The 27,999-nt window shown below is 43.7% G+C and overlaps 1 pseudogene; it reads left to right on the forward strand.

The window, feature by feature from the left end:
* Positions 1 to 182: 182 nt before the first annotated feature.
* Positions 183 to 27,993, forward strand: LOC114692304 (annotated as a pseudogene).
* Positions 27,994 to 27,999: the final 6 nt, after the last annotated feature.

The raw sequence follows: 27,999 nt of genomic DNA on the forward strand, positions 1-27,999 counted from the left end.
TCCTGCGTTCTCATTGGACAACATGCCCTAAGACACGCCCACAAGCTGTCGAGCGCCTGCGTATTAATCTGTTAGGCGTGCGGTATAGCGCGCTTCCGCCGTTCTATTGGCCAGCATTGAAAAACCACCCTCGAGGCGTTCAACCAATGGATGTGCAGCAGGCTTCATTTAAACTGACTATAAAGGTCGGCTTGTCAACGCCTCGGGTGGCGCCAGATTTGAACGGTGCTGTTTGAGCACTGGCTGTTTTTCTGGGTGTCGCCGGGATTGCAGAACGCGATGACCGTCCCCTCTGCAGAGGAGCTGGACTCCTTCAAGTACAGTGACCTGCAAAATTTAGCCAAAAGGCTGGGCCTCCGGCTAACCTGAGGGTACGGTGCTGGCTGGTGGTGCGGGCAGTTGGGTGGGCGGGGTAGGAGATACCTGGAGTGCAGGGGATACCGGGCGCAGAGACTGAGAGGAAACCCCCTGGGGACGCTGTTTTTGGGTGAGTCGGTTTGGTTCACGGTGGCTGGAATTTGTTAAACGAAAGAGAAGCCATGGCTGTTACTTTATTTGGAGGCTGACTTTTTCCAAAGGCCTCTTTCTGGAAACTCTAATGATAATTTCCCTGGTACTAGATGGGAAATGCAGACCCATAAGACGTAGTCAATGTAATGTCTAATGCCGGTTATTAGGCAGTTGAAGAAAAAGTTGAATTGCTTTCTGTAAAACTCCCAAACTACTACTGTTTAGTAAACTATGATAGTACCTGCACTCTCACAGGCCTTTATTGGGATGCCTAGCCATCAGGATATAGTATGATTGCCCGTACACTGATCTCTATTGTGATGGTGTTCTTTTTTTTAAAAACCGGTAAGGACTTTTGCAAGGTGTTCAGAGAAAATGTGATTCATTGTGAAATTGGGGCTTGTTATATTGTAATTGAGATTTCCCATACGTGTACCCCAGAAATTTGTACATCAACTGATATTTGCACTAAATGTCTCTTTAATCACCACAAATGTTTTCAAATGCTTTAAACAGAATAATGAGACCATAGATGCCCCTCAGATCTGTCTGAATGGCAATGAAGAGTACTTGGAAATGTTTCAGAGTTACACAGCTTAATAAATAAAGTTTAGGCCCTCAGGTTTTTGCTATCTGGTTGGATTTTTTTGGTGTGTGTCGGGGGCAGTTCAAAACAGGGTTTTTCTGTGTAACATTCCTTCCTGCCCTGGATCTCGCTCTGTAGACCAGGCTGGCCTCAAACTCACAGAGCTCAGCCAGCCTCTGCCTCCCAAGTGCTGAAGTAATCCCAATTTTAAAGGGATATTAAAGGAAACAGTATACAGCTTAGACTAGCCTGGAATTTAGGGTCCTCATGCCTCAACCTTCCCTGGGTCTATAGGCTTGTACCGCCACCTCTGGCCTGACTGTAATTGTTTATGAGATTACATCTGCTGGTCCTACCCTCCTTTCCGTCCCAGCTGGCCACCACCAGCCCAGCTGAGCACCTGTCCCACCTCTATCTCGTAGTTTAGGTTGCTTCCCAGCCCGATGGGGCATTTCTAGCTTACGTGGTTAATAAGCTGTTTCCCCCTTAGTCCAACGGGAAGCAGCAGAAGGCTTGCCTGTTCTGTTCACCAGTCTCTCCAGCTCCTAGAACACTGCTTAGCACACAGACCTGGTGTTGCGACCCACACGGTTGAAGGAGAGAATCGACTCTGCAAAATTGTCCTCCGAACTCCACACATGCACTGCGGCACACCTGCCAAATACACACACACACACACACACACACACACACACACACACCACACACACACACGCACGCACCTAGCTGGGCGTGGTGGCACATGTCTTTAATCTCAGTACTCAGGAGGCAGAATCAGGCAGAACTCTGAGTTCAAAGCCAGGCTGGTCTACAGAGTGAGTTCCTTGACAACCAGGGCTACACAGAGAAACCCTGTCTTGAAAAAACAAAAACAAACAAACAACAAAAAAAAAAACCAACAACAAAAAGACCTGGATTACCTCTTCTGAGAGGAAACCTCAGGTGAGATTTATTGAGTAGGAAATACGAATCATTTTATTAATAGCTAGATGGCTTCATGCAGAGATGTCTAGTACAGTTGAAGCATGTGGCTTAGGCTCACACCCCATCAAAACTTCTGTACTTAAAGGGCAGGCAAATTTCAAGCTTTGCCATTTACTACTGATTAATGGTAAATTGTGTGAGAAGGAAAGCCAAGCTCAGAGATTGAGCCCATCTTAAGTGTATAGAGTGATATACACACAAGAAACATGAACTGAGCAGGTTGTATTTATATACTTGGAGGTGTGTGTGTGTGTAACAACAATTAAAAAACAGTCATGAATTTGAGAGAGAGCAAGGCCAGGTACATGGATAGAGGTTGAAGGGAGAAAAGGAATGGGCAGAGGAAGTTATGTGATTATATTTTATTTAAAAAAAAATTTAAGCAAGTCAATGGTGGCACATGTCTTTAATCCCAAACACTCAGGAGGCAGAGGCAAGCAGATTTCTGTGAATTCAAGACTAGTCTTGTTGATAGAGCGAGTTCTAGGACAGCCAGTACTACACAGAAACCGTCTTGAAAAAAAAAATTTAAGTTATTTTACTTTTTTATTTTGAGGTAGGGTCTTACTATATAGCTCTGGCTGTCTTGGAATTCACTATGTAGACCAGGCTAGCCTCAAACTCATAGAGATATGCCTACCTCTGTCTCCTGAGTGCTTGGGATTAAAAGCATGTACCATCATGCCAGCTAAGAATTTTTTTTAAAATACAAACATAATTATTATTTTTTTAAAAAATGCTTGGCCCTCAACTGCATACCTGGTTGTAGTAGGGAAAAAGAACCTAACAAATATACTCGATCTTTGATTGTTTTGAAATAGGGTCTCATTCTGTAGCCCAGGTTAGCCTAGAAATCTCAGGGAATTGCTATGCCTGATTCCATTTGAACTTTTAAAAAAGGAAAGCCACTCAGATCAGTATTTATCTTCCAGAAAGGAACAGGGAAGCTTTCCTAGAATGGAAAGTGAGTCCAGGAGTTCCCTCTTCCCAGGACTTGTAAGACCCCCCCCACTACAGGATGCCACCTGCCCACCAGAGAAACTGGACCCTAAAAGTTTCCCTCCTCAGCTTGGTATCCTTCTGGCTTACTTCCTTCGAGGTTTTCATCCATCTCTCCAGTTCAGGACACAGTTCAGATTTCCTAAGCATCCAGTTGGTCACCCGCTGCCCTCTGAAGCCAACTCTTCAGAGGCTGCCCCTTTGCTGGAGGACAGAGTTTATACTCAAGAAGCCTTACGAGGCAGGCCAAGCTAGCAAAATCGTGCTCCTGACTACTTTTCCAACTTCTTTCTCACCCTCCTCTCCGTTAGCTCGGTGTTCCAGTCATGCTGAACTTAGTCATCGTCGGCCCTGTTTTCTTTGCCTTGCTTTTCCCCCATCTTGTTCTCTCTGTTTGACCCTCTCTTCTCCATTCTCACGATCTCAGCAGCCCCAGCCAGGACATCTGTCTTAAAGCTGGGGCATCCCATCACCTGCTGACACTGGATCTATCAAGCCCACAATATCCAAAGCTTCCTCACACACTTACCCCATTGTATTGCACTGTATGTCTTTTTTCTTTACCTGATACTGCCCCTGGGGTGTGAAATCCAGTTCTATCCAGGCCATTGTTATTGTCTGCCAGCCTGACCAGAGTACAGTCACTAAACAGAAGAAAAAGGTGTTTGGCATAGATTTCTTGCTTTTTTGACTTTGACTGTAATGATGAGCTATTCTTTCCTACAGGCAGACAAGTTGTTAAGAGCCTTGAAAGCCCACCTGAATCCAGAAGCAAGGAAAGAAAATAAAAATCAGGTGAGTAATGTTCCTTATCACTTATTAGATAGTAAAATATTGTATTTAGTTAATGAGCAATTAATACTTATTGGTGATGATTTAAGATGTAATAGATGATGTAAAGGCTCATGCTTATAAGCCCAACATTGGGGGATGGAGCCAGCACAGTCTATTAGAGTTCTAAGTCAGACCCTGACCCTAGCTCAAAAACAAACAAACAAATAGATAAAAAGATATGATGTTTATTATTATATGATGTTATTATCATTAGTAATAGGACCAGGGACTGAATTATCTCATCATTGTTTGTTATAAATTTTTTAAATGCCATGTTATCTAACAAATAAGATATCTTTTTTTTGTTGTTGTTTTTCGGTTTCTCGAGACAGGATTTCTCTGTGTAGTTTTGGTGCAAATAAGGTATCTTTAAACAAATGCAGAAGTACTTGTATGTCATGGTGCATGCTTATACTCTTACACTCCAGCCTTCCAGTGGCTGAGAGAGGAAGTTCTTTTTTTTTTCAATTTTTTACAAAAAAATTGTTTATTCATTATTAACATATGTTTTAATTCAAATAGAATTGCACCACTTCTCCCTCCTATGCAAACTCTCATTTCCAAGTTGGTAGCTTTTTTGTTTGTTTTGGTTATTTTTGTTAGATATATGTGAGAATATATATATATATATATAATGATATGTATGTATGCTTATGCATATGCATGTGAAATTATAAGTAAATAAATAAATCTGCTAAGTTCTTTTAAAAAAAAAAAGGTAGTGCAAGTTGGTAATCCTAGCACTTTTTTTTTTTAAAGATTTATTTATTTATTTATTATGTATACAGTGTTCTGCCTGCAGGCCAGAAGAGGGCACCAGATCTCATTATAGATGGTTATTAGCCACCATGTGGTTGCTGGGAATTGAACTCAGGACCTCTGGAAGAGCAGCCAGTGCTCTTAACCTCTGAGCAATCTCTCCAGCCTGATAGGAAGTTCTTGAGTTCAATATCAGCCTAAACTCATGTAAGACCCTGTCTTAAAAAGAAAACAAAAGCCAGGTGGTGGTGGTGAATGCCTTTAATCCCAGCACTAGGGAGGCAAAGGCAGGCGGAACTCTTGAGTTCGAGGCCGGCCTGGTCTACAGAGTGAGTTCCAGGACAGCCAGGGCTGCACAGAGAAACCCTGTCTTGAAAAACAAAACAAAAAACAAAGAAAGCAAAAGTTAAGTGTAGGTTGTGAGAGGTAAGATACAGCAGGAGAGAAGCAGGATAGAGGCTAGACTTGAAGACGTGAATACCCAGGTGAAGTAGCGGATCTGATTTCATTTTCTTTTTTGTTGGTTTTTTTGAGACAGGGTTTCTTTGTGTAGTTTTGGAGCCTGTCCTGGAGCTCACTCTGTAGACCAGGCTGGCTTTGAACTCACAGAAATCTGCCTGCCTCTACCTCCTGAGTGCTTAATTAAAGGTATGCGCCACCACCGCCCAGCATCATTTTTCTTTTTGTAGTTATTGTTTTTAGTCTTCTTTATTTTGACTGTATGGGAATAGGATCTGTGTAAGAGCAACAAGTGCTCTTAACCACTGAAACATCTCTCCAACCCCATTTTGTTTCTTTATAAAATGTGTTTGTGGTACGGGCAGTGGTGGTTCACTCCTTTAATCCCTGCACTCAGGAGGCAGAGGCAGGTGGATCTCTGTGAGTTCAAGGCCAGCCTGGTCTATGAAGTGAATTCCAGGACAACCAGAACTGTTACACAGAGAAACGTTGTCTTAAAAACAAAACGTGTTTGTGTGTGTGTGATTGGGGCATAGGAGGGGGAGAACATGCTTGTGGATGCCTTTGGAATCCAGAAATTGGAGTTCCAGGAGGTTGTGAGTTGCCTGGCATGGGTACTGGGAACCAAACTTCAGTCCTCTGCAAAAGTAGCAAGTGCTCTTAACTTAACTGCTAAACCATCTCTCCAGCTCCATCTTTGAAAATTTTGCTTTTGTTTTGAGACAAGGTCTCCCACAGTGCAAACTGTCTTCAAATTTGACCTTGACTTTATAATCCTCCTGCTTTTATCTCTAAAATGTTGGGATTACAGGTATGTACCACCATGCCCAGGTTTGAAATGTTTACTCTTCTTCTTATTCCTGCTGATCTCCCAGTTGTGTGTGTGTGTGACTCTAGCTGGCTTGGAAGGCTCTGTGCAGACTACCGTGGCCTGAAGCAGAGCTCTACCTGCCTCTGCCTCCTATTGCTGGGCTTTAAGGTCAGCCTCGCCCGTTTGCTGCATTCTGATGATCCCTTGTCTTCACTGCCTTCTTAGTCCATAGGTGGACAGGTCGGTCGGGATGTCTCTCCACTGCCCTGTGTCTGCTCTTTAATGAGTGCCCTCTGCTTTTGTTCTTCAGCATCTGTTCAGTTCTTTAAGATTCCATGGACCTTGCATCATTTGAAGTCACTCTACTTCTCCAATACTTCGCCCCTGTCTAAAGTGGATTTCTTTATTTTTATTTTATGTGTGTGCCAGGTGCCCACTGGGGTCAGAAGAGGACGTTGGATCTCTGGTAGCTGGAGTCATAGATAGTTATGAGCTGCCATGTAGGTGTTGAAAATTGAACCCAGGTCTTCTGGAAGAGCAACAACCCATTTCTCCATCCTCATTTACTTATTTGTTTGCTTGCTTGCTTGCTTATTTATGGGCAAGGTCTTCCTATGTAGCCCAGACTGGCCTCAAATTTGAGACCCTCCTGTCTCACCCAGTACCTAGGATTACAGGTGTGTGCATCCATGCTCAACTACTTTGCTCTGACAGTCGAGATACAAAGCAATCTACTCCTTCCTCCATGTGTGGAGTGTGGAGTACAGATCTCCCTGTAAGGAAGGGTAAGTGCTTGTGAAGCCTTTGGGCATTCAAGGAACCTAGGGCATAATGCACTCCTTCCACCCACCTATCCAGTATTAGAATGCTGCCATGTGAAAAGCTCCCTTCTTTGGGCTGGAGCAATGACTCAGTGGTTGAGTACTGGCTGCTCTTTTAGAGGACCTAGGTTCAACTCCCAGCACCCACATGGCAGCTCGCAACTGCCTGGAACTCCAGTTCCAGAGGATTGTACACCTTCATAAACAAAAACCTTCCCTCCCACATTCAAGCTCCTAATGACCAAACAACTCAGTCACCAAACATTTGTGGAAAAGCTGCGACCTGAACAACACTAAGGTAAGAAGAAGAAAAAGCCCTGGCCGGGCGGTGGTGGTACACGCCTTTAATCCCAGCACTCGGGAGGCAGAGCCAGGCAGATCTCTGTGAGTTCGAGGCCAGCCTGGGCTACCAAGTGAGCTCCAGGAAAGGTGCAAAGCTACACAGAGAAACCCTGTCTCTGAAAAAAAAAAAAAAAAAAAAAAAGAAAGAAAGAAAAAGCCCTGAAGAATAGAGCTCATGTAGAAAACAACCAAAAACATACTTTGCAATAATTTATTGAGTAAACCATCCACAGGATCAAGTAGGTGGGCAAAACAGAGATGATTCAGTTAAGGCTATAGAGCAGAACACAAACTTGACCGACGCAGAGACAAGAGAGCAGAAAGAGCTGGTTGTGGCAGCAGATGCATAGAGGCGCTATGCTGAGGCATAGAGCTTTACAGTTCAAGACAGCCTGGGCTGCTTATGAAGACACTGTCTCAGAAAACAACAGAGGACAGAAATTGGAAAGTAGGGCTATGGGCCTTAGCTCAGTGGCGGAGCACTCACTGGCTCATCATGCATGATGCCCTGTGCTCAGCCTCTCAGTACTGGGTTTTAAAAAAGGCTAAACAGGATAGGAAGTAGAGGTGTAATTAAAGATGCTCACACCTCCAGCTTACAGCAACGTTTGAAGGTGGATTTAAGGCTGTAAGGGTGGTACTCTGACAAAAGTATAATTCTACTAAGAAGAAAGTGGCAAGAGAAGAGTACAAATAAGCCACATTTTGACATAAAAGCCCTGAACATCTGAATGAGTATACCAGAATTTCCTAGAGACAAATGAGGAACCTACTGAACTAAAGCCTTAACAGTAAGCAAGGGTGAAGAAAAAACTGCTTTTCATATTGTTTTTGTACATGACAACTACCCCATCTCCAAAGTGCTGAGGGCCAAACTCTGGGCCTTGTACACAGTAGACAAGTGTTTTACCACTGAACTACATACTTTCCAAATCTTGTAGTTAATATTTTAAGCCATATTTACTAGGCAGTGGTTTTATATGTGTGTGTGTGTAGCATGAATCCTAATTGGTCTTATAATAAAAACCCAAAGCCAGATATCAGAGTGAAAGCTGAAAGATCAGAGAAGCAGAGCAAGCCACAGCCACCACCTCTTACCTCACCAACTCCTCAGCCTGAAAGAGTTGATCTTGTCTACAGGAATCCTCAGACTGATCCTCTGAGTCCTCAGCCAAAAGGGGGCGGAATTCCTTTCTTTGCCCAGTCATATCACTTTCTGTCTCAACCTCCCTAGCGCTGGGATTAAAAGCCTGTGACTTCCAAGTACTGGGATTAAAGGTGTGAGCCATCACTGCCTGACTGTTTCTCTTTTAGACTGGATTAATCTCCTGTGGTCCAGGGTAGTCTTGAACTCACAGAGATCCATCTGCCTCTGCCTCCCAAGTGCTAGGATTAAAGGTATGTGCCACCACGGCCTGGCTCTATGGCTAATTCTGTGGCTCACTCTGCTCTCTGATCTTCAGACAAGCTTTATTTGTTAGAGCATATATAAATATCGCCCCCCCCCCAAAAAAAAACAATATCAGCCCCATGTGGTGTGACCATCCCTCTAACCCAGTACTCAGGAGGCTGAGACAGGAGGATCAGAAGTCAAAGTCAGCCAGGGTAACTTAGTAACAACAAGAAGTTTAAAAAAGGACTGGCTAAGTTCACCCCTGGTGTGCTTGCCTAGCATGTGAGGTACCTAGATTTGATCCCTACTACTGAGAAACAACTATGACCCATCCAGATTCTTTTTTTTTTTGGTTTTTTGAGACAGGGTTTCTCTGCATAGCTTTGCGCCTTTCCTGGAGCTCACTTGGTAGCCCAGGCTGGCCTTGAACTCACAGAGATCCTCCTGGCTCTGCCTCCCGAGTGTTGGGATTAAAGGCGTGCCACCGCCAGCGCTGCAGCCAACACCCCCCCCCCACCCCCCCACCCCCCACCCATCCAGATTCTTTGTGGTATGGAAAAGAAAAAAGAAAAAAAAAAAAGTTTTTTTTCCTCTAACACAAATAAAAGAAATAGCTGGGCGGTGGTGGTGCACGCCTTAATCCCAGCATTCAGGTGGCAGAGCCAGGAGGATCTCTATGAGTTCGAGGCCAGCCTGGGCTACAGAGCGAGATCCAGGACAGGCACCAAAGCTACACAGAGAAACCCTGTTTTGAAAAAACCAAAAAACCAAACAAACAAACAAACAAAAACAAAAAACAAATATAAGAAATAATAGCTAATAGTATTAGTTATTCAGTAATGAAAAGAACCTTCCCCACTGATATATATAAGCCATTAACAATGATTTCTTTTGTTTGTTTTGTTTGTTTCTTGAGACAGATTTTCTCTGTGTAGCCCTGGCTGTCCTGGAACTAGCTCTGTAGACCAGGCTGGCCTTGAACTCACAGAGATCCACCTGCTTCTGCCTCCAGAGTGCTGGCATTGCGTGCACCACTATGGCCCAGCTAACAATGATTTCTTACATAAGCAGGTCTGTTTAGGATTCTCTGCTTTCTGACTATACTGTATCATACAGTAACTTTTTACTTTTTTAGTTTATGCTATTTCCTTATTCTCATCTGTGACAAGTTACTTTGACTTAGGATGCAATTGCTAGTGTACATGCATACAAGATCTGGCTCATACTGTATCCTCCTTTTTCCAGGATGAGAATCAGTCTTCTGCATTCTCCTGTGATGAGACTGAGATGCAAATTAACTGTGAGGAGCAAGCTGAGAGGAAACCAGTTGGTCATGTCACCACAACAAGAAGGAAGCGCAAGACAGTCCATGGAATCCCTAACTTCCAGGTGAATGGAACGATGCAAACTGAAGAGAAGCCACCATAACTAGCTTCCATTTTACCTTCCCTTATGAGCCAGATGGCTGGACACATGCTATGTGCTGCACGCTCCTCACAAGTACAGACTTGTGTCTGCAGTACTCCCCACCATACCCCTGTCCCGAGCACTTGGGAAGAAATCACTAGTATTAAGTACAAATTAAATTAAATACCCATTAAAGGGGCTGCAGAGAGATGAGTTCAGGGGTTAGGAAAGCTTGCTGCTATGGAGTTCAGATCCTAGTACCCATGTGAAGGCCAGGTGTGGTCTCATGCACACCTGTAACTTTAGCTCTGAGGGGAGTGGAAACAGCATCTCTGGGGCTTGTTGGCTGCCAGTCTAACCCAAAAACAAGATCTCCAAGTTCAGTGAGCGATCCTGCCTCAAAGAAACAAAGAATAATAGAGAGGCCCCCACACATACATAGACACACACAATGCCCTCCTCTGGGATTCCTGCATTCATAGTGTGCATACCCGCACATACATACTTCCACGTGCAATTCATACAAAAGTATAATTCATACAAAAATTGATAGGATAAATGTGAGTGCTCATGTATTGTTCACATAGGTGGTCTGCAGTAAATACGAAAGAGCCACCAACCTGAAGTATAGTTTTAAGTTCTCTTTCTCAGTCTGCTGCTGGCCTGGTCATCATCCCGTGCTTAGTCTTTCAGTAGTGTGTGGTCAGGCTGAATAACTGGGGGCTTCCCTCACTTGCTTTGATTACACTGATTTCATTCTTTTTTTTTCAAACATTTTTTAAAATTTATTTGTTTATATGAGTACTGTCTGCATGTTCCTCTGCCCACCAGAGGAGGGCATTGGATCCTATTACAGATGGCTGTGAACCACCATGTGGAGGCTGGGACCTGAGCTCAGGACCTCTGGAAGAGCAGCCAGTGCTCTTAACCACTGAGCAATCTCTCCAGTCCCCTGATTTTATTCTTGTACCTTATACAAATGAAACTTTTTTTCCAAGCATGAAGGTATACAACTCTAATTTCAATTCTGGGAGGCAGAGGCAAGAAGATCATGAGTTCAAGGACAACTGGTGCTACTAGTGAGACCCTGTCTCAACAGCAACAGAAATCAAAAATGATTCTCACCACATGAAATCATAATCCATCCCTCTCTCCCTCCCTCCTTCCTTCCCTCCATCCCCTCCCCCCCTCTCTCCCTCCCTCCCTCTCTCTCCCCCTCTCCCTCTCCCTCTCCCTCCTCTCTCTGACACAGCATCTCACTAACGGCCCGGGCTGGCCCAGTACTCACCCAGTACTCGCCCAGTACTCATTATGTAAACTAGGCTCAGCTTAAAGGCATGCACCACCTTGCTTGGTCTCTTGGTGGTGGTGGTAGTTTTTGAACAAAAGTCCAACTCTCTAACCCCAGCTGGCCTTAAAATCATGGTAATTTTGTAACAAGTCTTTCTCTGTCCCACCAGCCAGCTCCCAAATAATGACATGGAGAAGTTTTATTAATTATGAAAGCTCAGCTTTAGCTTAAGCTTGTCCCACTCACTCTTATAATTTAAATTAACCCATTTTTATTAATCTACGTTTCAGCATATGGCTTTTACCTCTCCCATTCTGGATGCCTGACTCATTTGGCACCTCATGGTATCCTGCATGTCTCAATTCATCTCCTAATTCCTCTCTCTCTGCCTGGAGGTTCCACCTATACCTCTTGCCTAGCTATTGACTGTTTAGCTCTTTATTAAACCAATCATAGCAATATATCTTTACACAGTGTACAAATATCCCACAACAGTAATTCTCCTGCCTCAGCCTAAGTGTTGGGATTTCAGGTATGAACCAACATGCCTATGCTAATGTCTTAATTTTGTTTTGTAGTGCTTTTTCTTTTAGTTTTTCTTAATTACCTTTTGGGTGGTAGGGAACAGAGTCTCACTATGCAACTCTGGCTGTTCTAGAACTTACTCTGTAGACCAGGCTGACCTTGAACTCACAGAGATCCACCTGCTTCTGCCTCCCAAGTGCTGGAATTAAAAATGTATGTCTTAGTTAGAGTTTCTATTGCTGTGAAGAGACACCATGACCTCACAATTGGGGTAGCTTACAGTTTAAGAGGTTTAGTCTATTATCATGGTGGGATGTAGCGTGTGCAGGAGAAGAAGCTGAGAGTTCTACATCTTGATTCACAGGCAGCAGAAGGAGTCTGTGACACTGGATCTAGTCTGAGCATATAAGACCTCAAAGCCCACTCCCACAGTGACACACACACTTCCTCCAACAAAGCCACACTTCTTAATAGTGCCACCCCCTATGGGGGCCATTTTCTTTCAGACCATCGCGATGCGTGCCACTATGCCCAGCCTTAATAATTGTTTTTAAATTTACCTTTTTATTTTATGTGTATGACTGTCTTACTTGCTGTATATCATAAGCCATGTGCATTCCTTGTACCCTTGGAGGCCAGAGAGGACATTCAGTTCCCCAGAACTGGAGTTACAGGTGATGGTGACCTGCCATGTGGTACTGGTAATCAAATCCAGGTTCTCTGGAAGAGCAGCCAGTGCCCTTAACCACTGTGCCATCTCTTCAGCCCCTTAATAACATTTTTAAAATGTATTTGTTGTGTTGGGAGGGAGTGGGTTGGGGCTGGGGTGCATGCCATGGCTTACATGTGGAGGGGATGTGGGGGCTGGGGTGCATGCCATGGCTTACATGTGGAGGGGATGTGGGGGCTGGGGTGCATGCCATGGCTTGGATGTGGGGGCTGGGGTGCATGCCATGGCTTGGATGTGGGGGCTGGGGTGCATGCCATGGCTTGGATGTGGGGCCTGGGGTGCATGCCATGGCTTGGATGTGGGGGCTGGGGTGCATGCCATGGCTTGGATGTGGGGGCTGGGGTGCATGCCATGGCTTGGATGTGGGGGCTGGGGTGCATGCCATGGCTTGGATGTGGAAGTCAGAAGACAACTTTCAGGATTGTTTTCTTCTTCTACCATGTGGGGCCTCAGGAATCAAACTTGGGTTCATTTCGTATTTGATTTTGGATTAATTTGGGTTACTTCACGTTCAGCTTTTCCTATTGCTGCCATGTTTAGTCATGTGACCCCATGGATTAAGAAGCTATGTTTTAGTTTGTTATCCATAAAGGAACAAATCTTCTGTTCTTTCTAGTGGCCTCTAGTATCTCCATTTTTGAAATTACAGTCTCAGAACACTGGGTCACACAAAACTACTCAGGAGTCTTATTCCTCTATTGTTCTTCTGACTGACCCCTGCCCCCTACACACACCTTGATTTCATACCCCTTTTTCGGAATGTAGCAATTGTTCTTTTGGGTTTTTTTCCTTTCACAATTTGTTGCAGGATCATTCTGAGATAAAAAGAAGTGATCGTACTACATTACAGAATCAAGAAAAGCAGGAAAATCAGGACCTCAAAACTACTACAAAAGTTCCTTCTCTGCCAGACCAGAGCCAAGAAGACGGGAGTGCAGCTTCCTCAGGAAAAAGTGGAGTCAACGGTATGCCAGCCAGTGTTTTCAAACTGAAATGGTCAGGGGGATCATGGGTATTAGTTTGTGAGGAATGCAAACCAGGCAGTTTGAAAATCTAGAAACTGAGCCATGCATGGTGGCACACGCCTTTAATCCCAACATTCAGGAGGCAGAGGCAGGTCAATCTCTGAGTTTGAGGCCATTGTGATCTACGGAGTGAGTTTTAGGGCAACAGAGCTGCATATCAGAGAGAAGACCCTGTCACAAAAACCACAAAACAAGAAAAGGAGCAGAAATAGATTGTCGTCTACATTTGGGAGCTGTAAATCTAAAGCCGAAGTGTCAATGAGCCATGCTTTTCTGAGGCACGGGGTACCTTCTTTGCTTCTTGTACCTTGTAATGGCTGTGCCTGTCTGTGGTTCCGTGGCCTGATCCACATGCTCTGCTCTCTGCCTCTGTTTCCATATGACATCTGTCTTATTTATTTGGCTTGTGGTAGATCCTCACACTCACTGCAGTCTTCCTGCCTCAGTCTTAAGGGTTCTGGGATTGATGATCTGAATCTGTTCTTCTAAAGACACTGCTCCTATTGGATTACTACCTACCAAACAACCTCTGTCCGATTAAATATCTAGAGACCCAGTTCCTAAGTGGTTGACATCACAGCTGGTAGAGTTTGGGAACTAACTTATCTTTGGAGGACCACAGTTCACCATAGCCACACTTGGAACTTTCACGTGTTTTACAATCAAAGCAAAACTTAGAAATAAATACAGAAGACCAATGAGTCATATTTAGCATTTGTTATCTGGTACTGGGACCAAACTCAGGAGCTTGAGCTGCTGCTCAAGTGCACGGTGACTGAGCTACATCCTTAGCCATGACTCTTATCCAGAGCAGAGTAAGAGGTTTCTGGAGAGCTTGGGAAGGTCAATCTCTCCTGGTGACAGGAGAGCCATTTTCTTCTCTAACCTTTCTGCTTAGCTCAAGAACGATGCAACCACTGCCTACTTCTTAGGCTGGGATGCTTACATGAGGCGGTGACACCCACTTTTCACATAGTGAATCCCTGTCTTTCTCAATCATGCACATCCCATCCCTTAATTCCAACATTTGGGTGACTGAGGAGGTGGCTAGTTCAAGGCTAGTCTGGTCTACAGAATAAGTTCCAGGCCAGCCAGGGCTACTTAGTGAGTGACTGTCCAAAAAGTCAATAAATAAAACAGGTTTTTCTTAAACTTTTTCAATAACAGGTTTTTGTTTGTTTTAAATTTTTTTATATACATTTTTAAAATTTACCCTTTTTTTTTGGTTTTTTTTTTTTTGAGACAGGGTTTCTCTGTGTAGTTTTGGTGCCTGTTCTGGATCTCGATCTGTAGACCAGGCTGGCCTTGAACTCACAGAGATCCACTTACCTCTGCCTCATGAGTGCTGGGATTAAAGGCATGCACTACTACCACCGGGCATCTCTGTGTTTCTTAAATAAGATAGTTGTTACACAATGTACAAAGAACATAGGTTCATATTCTATCATGCAACTAACATTTAAGAAACTATGACTTGTCTGTTGGGTATGGTGATGCACACTTGAATCCCAGCACTCAGAAGGCAGAAACAGACAGGTCTCTATGATCTCAAGGCCTTCCTGGTCTACATAGAGAGTTTCAGGCCAGCCAAGGCTATATAAAGAGACCTTGTCTTAAAAGGAGCAGCAGGTTCCCCTTGGTGTGTTTAGTTGAATAATGCCTGCCATTACTAAAGGCTATTCAAACACTTCCTGCTCAACTGTGCCTCTCTGAAAGACCAAATAACATAGCACATAGAAGCAGATAAAATAATTTACTCTTTTTTTGTTTCTTTGTCTAGTTTTTGTGGTACTAAAGATGGAACCCAGGGCCTTGCATTTGCTAGGCAAGTGCTCAAATACAGATGTTTTTTAGAAGCTTTTTATATCTGTGATTATTTAAGTTAATAGAGTTTAACAGAAAATGTTTTTTTGTTTTATATGTGTGTATTTAGACGATAAAGATTCAAAGATGCCTTTGGAAAAAAAATCTCTATGCACGGATGGGTTTTCCAAACTTGGGAACAATAAAAAGACTGCAGCCACCACACCAAGTAAGTTTTGTACACAAAGAAGACAGTGGGTTGCCCTTCTTCAGATTCCTGTTGAGTAGGCAGTGGTTGGCAGCAGCTAAAATCTCCGGTATGGGGACCGGGGCTCATGTTCCACTGTTCTGGGTTCCTGGCTTTAGGATAGTGGGCACCTGACCCTCAGACTGTCTTTCTCGGTGGAAAGTGGCAATGGCTGTACTTAGGCTTCATGGGTTAGTATTTAACTTGAGAATACTCTTTCCACTGTTTAGTACCCAGCACATCCAATAGCACATAGCAAGGCTCCAGTAATTATCTGATGAAATAGTATCTGTGAAATACTACATACATGCTATATACTCAGAACTTGGGAGTTAGAGGCTTGGTTACATGGTTTTGGACCAGCCTTTTGTATAGTGTGACTTTCTGTCTCAATAGCATAAAACAAAACAAAACAAAAAAAAACCAAACAAACAGTTTTTTCATCTGCCTTATGGTTCTTGACACATAGATTATTATATATTTATAACAGAATACGGTTTGTCATATGTTAGAAATTCAATAATGAGGGATGGAGAGATGGTTTAGAGGTTCAGAGCACTTGCTGCTCTTTTAGAGAACCTAAGTTCAGTTCCCAGCACCTACATAGTGGCTACAGCCATCCATAACTCCAGTTCCAGGGGATCCGACTTCCTTTTCTGACCCTGAGCACCAGGTATACACATAACACACATACATATGTGCAGGCAAGCCTTCATACCTATAAAATAAAGCAAATTTTAAAAAAGAAAAAGTTCAGTAATGGAATAGCCTAGGGTAGATTTGGCAAACTACTCCCTGCTGACCTTTATTAGTTTTAAATCCTCTAAGCTAAAGTTTTTGCCTTTTGCATTTTTTTGAGAACGGGTCTTAATGTAGCCCAGGAGGCCACAAACTTGCTGTGTATCCAAAGCTGACTTGGAATTTTTTAGCTTGTCTCTTCCTGCCCTGTGCTTTGTTTTTAGGCATGTGCCACCACACTCAGCTTGACTTTCAATTTTTTAAAAAATAATTTATTTTTATATTATGTACACTGGTGTTTTGCCTACATGTGTGGCCATAAGTTTCTCTGGTCCCACCCAACCCTGTGGTCCTGAGTTTTTCCAGTCTTGCCTGGCCCCACTGTCCCGAAGCCACTTATAAAATAATCACTCAGAGGCTTAATATTAATTGCAAATTATATGGCCTGTGGGTCAGCTTCTTGCTAGCTAGCTCTTATAACTTAACTCAACCCATTCCTAATAATCTACATTACCAGTCTGCTGGCACCTTGTTGCCCCTTCAGAGGCAGACTGGCATCTGCCCCACTCTCCTTTCTCCTCCTGTCTCTCCAGTTGGAATGTACTGCCTCCCCTTATTCTGCCTCACCATTGGCCAAACAGCTTTATTTATCAACCAATCAGAGCAACACATATTCACAGCCTACAGAACGATATCCCACAGCATACATGTATGTTTGTGTAAGGGTGTCAGATCTTGGAGTTAGATAGTTGTGATCTGCCATGTGGGTGCTGGGAATTGAACCTGGGTCCTCTGGAAGAGCAGTCAGTGCTCTTTAACCACTGAACCATCTGTCCAGCCCAGCTTTCAAATTTTTAAAGGGATTAAAATAAAATGAGACAGAAACCATACTAGCCTAACATATTTATTGTTTGAACCTTCACAGAAGTCTTTAGCCTAATTCTTTCTCAGTGTATAAATTGTCAGTTTTCAGAGACGAGAGAAGTTGTATCTCAAATAGTAGACCGTGTGCTTTCCATGCAGGAGGCCCTGTATTTCAGTCCCCATCACACACTTGCACACACGCACACGCATACGCACACACACAAGCACGGTCCATTTTGTAATGATTAAATAAAGCCCTTTAACTAACTGAGGTGGAGGAAGACAAATCTCTTGTTCTCCAAACCAACATGTCAGGGAACTAGCCAGTGGAGATGTGAATGCTTGATGATTTCTAAGATAAACATGCTTTCCCCAGAGTTTCCAAAAGTTGTGTGTTCTAGAATTGTGTTTTAGTCAAGATGACATTAAGTTGAATGTCAGGAAAGTAAAGAGAACAAATGTTGATAAAAACACAGAGAAGGTTAAAAATGGATTTTTATCTTACTACTTTTCATATTGTGATACATTCTAGACTTTAAGAGGCTTCATGAGGCTCGTTTTAAGAAAATGGAATCCATTGATGAATATATTGTGAGAAAAAAGAAACACTTTAAAGAACACAATTCACTTAATGAACTAAAGGTATGCAGACAAAATGAATGTTTTTTTTTTTATTTATTTTACTTTATTTTGTGTGTATGAGTGTTTTGCCTACATGTAAATATGTATACCATATACCTGCCTGGTGCCCATGGAGGTGCCCAGTCGGGGTTGGATCCTCTAGAATAGGAGTTACAGGCGGTTGTGAGCTGCCATGTGGGTGCTGGGAATTGAACCCAAGTCCTCTGGAAGAGCATCTAGTGCTCTTAACCACTGAGTCATCTCTCCAGTCCTATCTTCTTCTTTTTTTTTTTGTCTTTTCTTATTTCAAGACAGACTCTCACTATGTAGCTCTTGCTGTCTTAGAGCTCACTATGTAAGCCAGGTTGGCCTCAGACTCACAGAGACCCACCTGCCTCTACCTTCCCAGTGCTGGGATTACAGGTGTGCGCCACTGTTCCCGGTTTCTTGTTAATTGTTAAAATTCATGTTCTGAGACCAAACTACTTGTTGTCTGCCTTTTTGTTGTGTAGTCAAGACTATGTTGCGGAATATTACTTTAACTATGTAAAGATGTGTTACATTTGTTTCTGCTGCAGTTGTTTGATGATGTCAAGGTGTGTTACATTTGTTTCACCTTGCCTGCATTAGGCACTTAATTGTACTAATGAAAAGCTGAATGGCCAATGGGTAGGCAGAGGAGGGATAGGCAGGGCTATCAGGCAGGCAGAATAAGTACAAGGAGGAATCTAGGCTTGAGAGAGAAGAGGGAAAGGAAGAAAGAAAGGGAGAGGAGGGGGCCATCCAGGCAGCTGCCAGCCAGGCAGACATGGAGGAAGCAGGAAAGTAGAACATACAGAATAAAAGAAAGGTAAAAAGCCTAAGGCAAAACGTAGATGAAGAGAAACAGGTTAAAATAAGTTATAAGAGCTGGTGGGACAAGCGTAAGATAAGACTGAGCTTAATAACTAATAATTTAATGACTTAATTATTAATGACTTAATAACTAATAGTCTCCATGCCATGATTTGGCAGCTGGTGATCCAAAAAACCTGCTATCAGGCTGTCTTTAAATTGTCAGTGGCCCTCCTGTCTCAGCATCTTAAGTAGTAGGATTTTAGGCATGAGCCACTACACCTAGCAAAGTTTCAATTTAACACTATGGAGAATATAGCTGTAATCATATGACTGTATTTGTGAATGGACTTATCTGGGTTTGACACATCTTTCTTAAAATTGCTTCCTCCTGCCCTCAGAAATTTAAAAACCTTCCAAGTAAAACTGTATCCTGCCATCTCGTGGCTCATGCCTTTAACCCAGTATTTAGAAGGTGGAGACAGGCAGGTGAGTGAGGCCATCATGAAGCCAGGCGGTGGTGGCGCACACCTTTCATCCCAGCACTCTGGGAGGCAGAGCCAGGTGGATCTCTGTGAGTTCGAGGCCAGCCTGATCTACAAAGTGAGTTCCAGGACAGGCTCCAAAACTACATAGAGAAACCTTGTCTTGAAAAACCAAAAAAAGAAAAAAGAAAATAAAAAATATTATGTGTGTGTATACACACAAATAACACACACACACACACACACACACACACACACACACACACACACACGAGTTCAGGTGCCCATGGAGGCCAAAAATAGGATTTTATGTAGTCTACACTAGCCTTGAAATGTCTCTGGATGAACTTCTGACCTTCTTGCCTCCACCTTCCAAGTGATGGGATTCCAGGGATGTACCTCCCCACCTGATTTAAGAACAAGCTCTTACTTTGGAAATTCTATTGTGTGTGTGTGTATGTGTGTGCACGCCGAGGTCAGAGGACCATTTGTGAGAGTTGATTCTTTCCTCTCTCCTGTGGGCTGTGGGATGGAATGCATGTCATCAGACTTCTGCCTTTACTGCTGAGATAACTCGCTGGCCTGCAACCAAGACTTAAGATGGTGCTTTTTCTTCCTTTCAAAAGCAGCTTGAGAAAAAAGGGATTGTGACCCCAGTCCCAGCAAGAGGAAGATTCTCTGCACCCTATACTCCTGCCAGGCAGCAGTTCTCACAAGACCGGGCCCGTGGTCCTGAAAGTCTGAAGGGGTCAGACAGACACTCTGTGCTTTCAGCAACTAAAATGAATGTCAGGTAAAGAGATTTTTTAAGAGAGTGTGTAGGTGTGTATACACACATGCACACTGGGGTTTAAATCCAGGGCCTTGGGTATGCTAGACCAGGGCTCTACCAATGTTCAGATATGCGTGTGTGTGTGTGTGTGTGTGTGTGTGTGTGTGTGTGTGTGTGTGTGTTTGTGTGTGTGTGTGTGTAGGTTTGTTGGCTAGTGGACAACCTCCAGTCATTGGCCAACACAAGAATATCAGAAAAACACAAACATATTTTATTTATTATCGTTAAAGATTTATTGTTTGATATGTGTGAGCATTTGACTGCATGTATGTATAGCACTTGGGTGCCTTGTGCTCTCAGAGGCCAGCCAGGAGGTGTCAGATCCCCTGAAACTGGAATCACAAATGGTTGTGGGAGCTGGGAACTGAACCTGGGTCCTCCATATGTGCATCGAATGCTCTGAACTCGTAAGCTATCTTTCCAGCCCTCAAAACTTATTTTACAAATAATGGAGGTTGTCAAAAACATGTCTTTTGTGTGAGAGAGGTTGATTCACGTAGCAAGTATTTGCTGAGGCTCCTGTGCCACCTGGTGATGGTCCAGTGGTTTCACTTACATCTTAACCTTGGTGACCCTTGGTACAGGTACCCACATCTTTCCATTGTTGCTTTAGGTTTTCAGCTGCTACTAAAGATAATGAACATAAGTACTCACTGACCAAGACTCCGGCCAGAAAGTCTCCACGTGTGACCCTACCTGGGAGTGCTTCAAAAAGACCAGGCTGTGTTCAGGACACCCAAGTTAAAGACCACTGAGAGGACTTCTACTACTGCAGGTAAAAAAAAAAAAAGAGGTTTTAACTTTAAACCTGAACTTCTGAACTAAGCGCGTCTCTTTCTCTAAAGTCTCTTCACATGTATATAATCAAGTACAAAAAGTCATAGCACGTTTTCCATTTACACTGGTGAAGGAAACACCAGAGATGTAAGCTATAAACTCACATGCCTGCTGCACACACCAAGACTCTCCTTCGAATCCCTTGAAAACGTCAGGCTGGTAGCGGGCTCCTGGGCCAGAGCCATCCATTGTTTCAGACTGGAGGAGAGGTCATTGGTGTGAGACTCAGGGCCTCTCACGGGTCATGACCTAACTGAATAGGGAGAAGGAAAATCAAATTCAAGGGCCCAGGGCTAGCGAGAGGCTTAGTGAATAAAAGCACTTGTCTTCTAAACAAGGGACCTGAGTTCAGTTCCTAGACCCTTTGTCTAACAACAGAAAGCTGCATGTGTTGACTTGCCTATTATAATCCAGTGCCAGGGAGACTTAGATAATGGCTCTCTGAAGTTCACCAATTGGTGAGAACCAGGCCATTGTGAGAGACAATGGGTGGTACCTGACCTCAAAATGTGTGCTTGCTCTCTTTGTGTCTGTCTGTCTCTGTCTGTCTGTCTGTCTGCCTGTCAATCTCTCTCTCTCTCTCTCTCTCTCTCTCTCTCTCTCTCTCTCTCTCACACACACACACACACACACACACACACACTCACAGAGTGCAGAGATGAGAAGAGTAAGTTCACAGAATTCTCCCCTTAAATGACCTCTCATCTGGCCCAATAGACATTCTGCTTGGCGCTCTAAACAGGAAGAACTAGCCTGGGCAGGGGTGATCAGAAAAACTTGGTTAGTAGCTACGTCTGTGTCATTTTACAAAGAGCTCAGGCCTGAACAGCACCTACCTCACAATAACAAGAGGGTTTACCATTGCTCAGAGATAAAGACATGAGGCCCGACTCGTCCTGAGTGCTCTCTGCTAAGGAACTCAGGGGCTCAGTAAAATGAGATGCTATTTTGTGCCCTACCCCCATTACCAGATTTGATTTTACATGAATAAAATTTAACTCTGACTTTTTTTCCTGTGACTTTTTCACTCAACAGAATATTTCAAGATTCAAACATGTTTAGTTATTTTTATGGTATTCAATAATATGGATATATTTCAGTTTATCCCCCAAAGACATATAGGTTCCTCCAGAACACATCATAAGCTGTGGAAGTATACAAATTTGTTCTCAACACAGGATTGAGACTAGTGTACAGCACCTCACAACAGTCCTCCTGCCTCAGCTTTCTGAGTGCTGGGGTTCTAAATGAGCTGGCTTAATTAATTAATTTTTTTTAAGATTAACTTCTTTTGATTATGTGTATATAACTGTGGGTAGGTATGAGCACATGAGTACAGGTGCCCATAGAGACTAAAAGTTATCAGCTTTCCCTGGAGCTGGAGTTACAGGTAGTTGTGAACCACCTGATGTGGGTGCTGGGAATTGAACTCAGGTCCTGGAAAAACAGTGCATGCTCCAAACCACTCTAACCCTCTATTCATTTTTTCATTTGCTTTCTGAGACAGGGTCTTGTGTAGCTGAGGCTGGCTTGAACTCCCGCCTTCCTGCCTTCACCTTTCAAGTGCTACAGTTAGAGTCACGCCCTGTCACTCCCCATGATGGCTATCAGCTTTTCTCTTTTTTATTAAAAAAAAAAAAAAAAAAAAAAAAAGATCAAGTATGTATGTGTATGCACATGCATGTGTGCCAGAGCACACATCTGGAGGTCAGAGGTCAACTTGTGGGCCTCAGTTTCCCTTACCACCATGTGGGTTTCCAGGATCAAATTCAGGCGGTTAGGCTTCATCAGAAGCACCTCATCTGGTGAGCCATTTCCCAGCCCCCACTACTCCCAGATGATCCTAGAAGATGTTGAACCATTCAGAATATTTAGGGGCTGCTAACTGGGGAACAGACCTTAGTAGTTATGTTCACACCCCTTCTTTCCTGCCTTTGAGCCCAACCTCTACATCACATGACCCGTACGGATTAATTCAGCATGTTATAATAAACTACCAAGGGCTGAGTGGCTCATAACAAAAGAAATGTCTTCGCTCTGGAGGCTAGCTCGGGATTGGGACCTAGTAAAGGCCCTTCAACTACCACGCTGCTGGTGTCCAGTCACACCCTGAAATGGCAAACTAAGTGTCTTAGTCCCTGTTCTGTTGCTGGGAAGAGACGCCATGACCAAGGCAACTTATAAAGAAAGCATTTAACTGGGGACTTGCTTACAGTTTCATCTCGGCAGGGAGCATGGCCGCACCCGGGCATGGTGATTGGGAAAGAGCAGAGAACTCGACAGTCTGAGCAGCAGGCAGAGGCAGAGGCAGGGCCTGGCCCGGGCTTTTGATATCAAAGGCCACTCTCAGTGACGCACTTCCTCCAATAAAGCCCCACTTCCTAACCCTTCTCGGCCTATCAAGGAGTTCCACCCCCGGTGAAGCTTTCAAATACAGGAGTCTATATCGAATCCTTATTCAATCACCACCCTGAACTAGGATACACTGTAGGGATTCTTTATAATGCACTAATCCCATTCATGGGGAATGATTCTTCTCAAGATTCCATTTCATCATGGGAATGAAAGATGGGAACAAAAACATTTCATCCCTAATGTAGATATTTTTAAATGGTAAAATGATACTTTGATAAGAACCTGTTATCTGGGGAGCTGGAGAGATGGCTCAGCAGTTAGGAGTACTTGCTGCTCTTCAGAGGACCTGTATTCAATTCCCAGCACCCATGTGACAGCTCACACTGTGACTCCAGTTCCAAGTGATCCAATATCCCTCTTAAAAGTCCCTGGGCACAGGCATGTGTGGTACACAGACATGCAGGCAGAATACTCCTACACATAAAACGAGTCTAAGAAATAAAGTTTTAAGCTGTGTAATTTTTTTTGTTTAAATAATTAAGTTCTAGCTGGGCATGGTGGTGCACACCTTTAATCCCAGCCCTGGAGGGAGGGGACATGCAGAGGCAGGTGGTTGAGGACAGCCTGGTCTACAGAGCGAGTTCCAGGACAGCCAAGACTGTTCCACAGAAAAACTCTGTCCCAAAAAGACCAAAAACAAAAACAAAAGAAGAAATGAAGTTCTTTGGTGTTGTGCTTTTTCAGTTCTTCCCCCGTTCCAGTGGTCAGCTGAAGCAGCACAGACTCCAGGCTCCAGTAAGAAGCCGGTGTTTGATCTCCAGGCAAGCTTGTCTCGTCCCCTCACCTACAAGCCACACAAAGGTATGTGGAACTGTCTGGAAGGACAAGGCTGGTAGAAGACTTTCAACAGTTCTGCATCAAAAGATATCAAAAGGCTGGAGGTTGTGTGTGTGTGTGTGTGTGTGTGTGTGTGTGTGTGTGTGTGTGTGTGTGCGTGTGCGAGATATTATAATATATATATAGCAATAAAGTGCTTCCTGGCAGGCATGAGACTGAATTTGATCCCTGAACACTACAAAACAAGAGAAAAAAATGCTCTGTGACTTGGAAGAAGTCCTAGAAATTTCTGGCCCTCCTTCCACATGAATCCCTGACTTAAAAGATTTTCCATTGAGCAAAAACCAACTGACCTGCTTACACATTTGTTAACCAGGAGTATGACTTGTAACAGATTGGTGTCAGCCTGAAGATAGCCTGTGTAGCTTTTTATCTCTGCCTGTTACAGACAGGTATATAAATAGCCGCTTGAGTTTCTGCTCCTTTGTTTTGAGACAGGGCTTCAATTTTTTTTTTCTTTCTTTTTTTGGTTTTTCAAGACAGGGTTTCTCTGTGTAGCTTTGGCGTCTTTCCTGGAACTTGCTCTGTAGACCAGGCTGGCCTCGAACTCACAGAGATCCGCCTGCCTCTGCCTCCCGAGTGCTGCTCCCACCGCCCGGCTTCTTAGCAATTTTAAAGTGTATATCAGATCGACTTTATTTTGGATATGCGGTTGTTGTTGTTTGATCTTTGTTGTGGTGTTTTGTTCTAAAAGACAGGGTTAGTTGTGCCTTACATTTGGGGGTGGGTCCAGTTCATCTGGTGGCAAAGGCCATGTGGCAGAGCATGAGGCTGACCATCCATCACATGTGTGTCACAGCAGTTCCCGGCGGACAGTCCATGGCAGGAAGCCACCAGCAGGAGCAGGCCAGCCTGTCACACTGCGCTGGCTGGAAGCAGAGAGAGTATTTTATTCTGAGTCTCACTGTGTAGCACAAGCCAATCTGGAACTCTCTCTTTATCCCTTTGTGCCCTTGGACTCACGGCCTTTCTTTTCTTTCAGCCTCCTAAGGTGTGGAATAACTAGTGTGAGCCGCCATGCCTAGCTATAAAGTGCACAGTAACCACACAGGTGGCATACACTCACACACACATATACAAATAATTAGAAACATCTTTAAAACCTTAAAAATATGAAATGATTTTTAAAAAATTCTATTAAACATAATACTTATACAATTTTAAGATAAATTATTTGGTTGTAATTGTTTTATTCAGTGTGATGTGTAATTAGATTAACAACAGATTTAATTATTAGTATTTGTTTAGATTTTTTAAGTATTATTGTACTGTCTGTCTGTGTGCATGTGAGTGTAGTTGTCTAGGGAGGCAGAAGGTATCCAATACCCTGGAACTGGAGTTACAGGGACTGTATGCCATGTGACATGGGGGCTGAGAACGGAACTTGGGTCCTGTGTAAGAGCAGTAAGCACTCTTAACCACTGAGCATCGCTGTAGTCCCCCGTATTAGGGCTTTTCCCTCATGACTGCGTCAGAGTTAAAACAGAAGACAGCAGGGCCAGCATGGCGGCTCAGCAGGTGAAGCCACCAAACTGACGGCCTGAGTTTGCAGTTCCTAGGACCACACGGCGGAAGGAGAGAGGCAGCCGTTGTCTGTTGACCCCCACACGCCAGGGCATGTACACAGGAATACATGTAAATGGCGGCTATATGACCCAGGCCGCTGAGCCGCTGCGTGGGCAGAGTGCGTGCTGCATAGACCTGACCATCTTAGGTTCTGTCTGCAGAACTCTTGGTGGAGAAGGAGAGAACCAGCTCTCCAAAGTTGCCCTCTGACCTTTGTACTCACACTCATACAAACACAGTAATAATAAAAGGTTTTTATTAAAACACACTTTTATTTTTTGAGGAATAATATGATTCACGTCTGGAATGTAAAATCAAGATACATTAAAATGTTGATAGGCAGTTAACCAAAAAGACAGAGACAATAGAGTTGTGAATAAAAGAATCTTAGCACTGTCCTTTTCCTAACCTAGGAAAGCTGAAACCTTGGGGTCAATCTAAAGAGAATAGTTCTCTGAATGAGTGTGTCAGCAGAGTTAGCCTGCACAGGAAAACCTACAAACAGCCTCATCTCCACACCAGGTGAGTACATCATTATCTCATATTCCAAATTTCTAATTTCAGAAGACAGTGTACCAAAGCATGTCAGGGACAGAATCATAGTAGTGACAGAAGTGGAATATTCCATTCTATTCTATGTTGATTTAACCAAATGCTTGCAATTAGACTTTCTACAGACAACAGTTTATTTTGATCTACAGTTCTGGAAGTCCAGAGTGCTGGTGGAATCATGCTATGTCACAAGATGGCAAATGGTATAAGTACACTTGAGAGTCAGGAGAATGTGTGGACTAGGCAGAGGGAGGGTGTTCTGCTGTCTTGTTAACAGCTTCCTCCTAAAGAGCTAGCTCATTCCTCAGGCTTGGCATTAATCACTTTCAAGGGTGGTACCCATAACCTAAAAGTGAGCAGGGGGCTGCTGGGTGGTGGTGGTACACGCCTTTAATCCCAGCACTCAGGAGGCAGAGTCAGGCGGGTCTCTGTAAGTTCGAGGCCAGTCTACAGAGCAAGATCCAGGACAGGCACCAAAACTACACAGAGAAACCCTGTCTCAAAAAACAAACAAACAAACAAAAAAAAAAGTAAGCTAGGGCCCTGGAATACATGATAACATTTTTTTTTTTTTTTTTTTTTTTTTTTTTTTTGAGACAGGGTTCTCTGTATAGCTCTGGCTGTCCTGAAACTATGTAGACTAGGCTGGCCTCAAACTCAAGAGATCTATCTGCCTCTGCCTCCCAAGTGCTGGACTAAAAGCATGCGCCAATGATAGCCTATTTAAAAATGTAAATTTTGTCAAGTATTTTCAGCTCTACAAAATGGATTCCAAACTGGGTTTGCAAAGCACCCTGAATACTGCTTCATGTTTCTGTGGGACCTGTCTTCCCAACAGCACATGTAACTATCTCTGCAGACACCAGTGCTCAAGTATGGCCAGGTATCAATTCTCCACTCCCAAGCAAACTAGGCATGTAAGGAGTGAAGTCCCACACAGATCCAAGCCAAGCATGGGCCTGCGAGGCTCCCTTCTGTGGCTGGGCTGCACTTGGTCTTGGCTGGATCAGATTACCACCTGGACTGTCTCCATACAGGTTGCCTATCATCCACCTCTTGCCTACATCCTTTTCCACCAAGACCTTTTACTACGTGTAAAATAACTTCATGAGCCTGGAGGTTTTTTCTTGTCTCTAGTCAGTGGACCCTAGTTCTAGTACTGTGGCCAAACTCTTATGTTTGACTTCTAGGAATAAGACTTCTCATTTACAACTAACTTTTGAAGTACAGGCAATGAATTCATTCACCGAGGTGTCCTCTGGTTCTTGCTCCATGTGTGACTTTAGAATGCTGTTACCTAGCAACCTGCAGCCTTTGCACACGGTGCTGACAAACGTTGCAGCTGGTGGGTAGAGCCCAGGTCCTGGCAGACGTCTGTTCCACGAGTGTGCCAGGTGCCATTTAACTAGATGCTAGGTCAGCAGCACGTTCTTCAGTGTCTGTAAGGCTAACATGGAGTCTGTCTGTCCTCTTAGGGAAGAACAACGGAAGAAACATGAGCAAGAACGAAAGGAGAGGAAGGCGAAGGTCTTGGAAGCTCGAAGAAACCTGGTTACGACCAAAGCCCAGTGATGCTGTCCAGTCCTTTCCTTCTGATTTGTTTTCCTTCTCTTGGTGTTTTTGTACTCTCCTCTACGTTAGTCCAAAGCTTTTTCTACCATAACTGTCAGTCCTAATTTGTGGAGTGTCTGCTCTTCATGTGCTATACCTCTGAAAATACATTCTCATCCTAAAGTTCACAACTAAAGTGGTTTTCACCTAATGTCCTGTAAAACTCTGCTTTTTAAAGTCCTGTCCTTGGGGCTCTTGACAGGTTTTCCATGTCAAGGTCCTGCTAGTTCTAACAGGGACGACCTGCATCCTTTCCTGGACAAGAGCACTTCCACATGGCA

The sequence above is a fragment of the Peromyscus leucopus genome, chromosome 4, assembly GCF_004664715.2.
Source record: "Peromyscus leucopus breed LL Stock chromosome 4, UCI_PerLeu_2.1, whole genome shotgun sequence".
Lineage (NCBI taxonomy): Eukaryota > Metazoa > Chordata > Mammalia > Rodentia > Cricetidae > Peromyscus > Peromyscus leucopus.